The sequence below is a fragment of the Oncorhynchus gorbuscha genome, linkage group LG23 (assembly GCF_021184085.1).
Source record: "Oncorhynchus gorbuscha isolate QuinsamMale2020 ecotype Even-year linkage group LG23, OgorEven_v1.0, whole genome shotgun sequence".
Taxonomy (NCBI): Eukaryota; Metazoa; Chordata; class Actinopteri; order Salmoniformes; family Salmonidae; genus Oncorhynchus; species Oncorhynchus gorbuscha.
In genome coordinates this window covers 26,551,079-26,552,086 of record NC_060195.1, presented here as the reverse complement: position 1 = coordinate 26,552,086, position 1,008 = coordinate 26,551,079, and positions in this window count along the sequence as shown.

The following is a 1,008-nucleotide window of genomic DNA, read 5'->3' as shown; positions in this document are numbered from 1 at the left end:
GTGGGTAATAAAGTCTAACCTGGTTTATCTCGTGTAGTAATCATATTGACAAACATCTAGTGGGTAAATAAAGTCTAACCTGGTTTATCCAGTGTAGTAATCATATTGACAAACATCTAGTGGGTAAATAAAGTCTAAACCTGGTAAATTCTATGGTTTATCTCGTGTAGTAATCATATTGACAAACATCTAGTGGGTAAATAAAGTCTAACCTGGTTTATCTCGTGTAGTAATCATATTGACAAACATCTAGTGGGTAAATAAAGTCTAACCTGGTTTATCTCGTGTAGTAATCATATGGTGGGTAAACATCTAGTAATCATATTGGTGGGTAAATAAAGTCTAACCTGGTTTATCTCGTGTAGTAATCATATTGACAAACATCTAGTGGGTAAATAAAGTCTAACCTGGTTTATCTCGTGTAGTAATCATATTGACAAACATCTAGTGGGTAAATAAAGTCTAACCTGGTTTATCATATTGACGTGTAGTAATCATAATCATATTGACAAACATCTAGTGGGTAAATAAAGTCTAACCTGGTTTATCTCGTGTAGTAATCATATTGACAAACATCTAGTGGGTAAATAAAGTCTAACCTGGTTTATCTCGTGTAGTAATCATATTGACAAACATCTAGTGGGTAAATAAAGTCTAACCTGGTTTATCTCGTGTAGTAATCATATTGACAAACATCTAGTGGGTAAATAAAGTCTAACCTGGTTTATCTCGTGTAGTAATCATATGGGGAAACATCTAGTGGGTAAATAAAGTCTAACCTGGTTTATCCGGTGTAGTAATCATATTGACAAACATCTAGTGGGTAAATAAAGTCTAACCTGGTTTATCTCGTGTAGTAATCATATTGACAAACATCTAGTGGGTAAATAAAGTCTAACCTGGTTTATCTCGGTGTAGTAATCATATGGAAACATCTAGTGGGTAAATAAAGTCTAACCTGGTTTATCCAGTGTAGTAATCATATGGGGAAACATCTAGTGGGTAAAT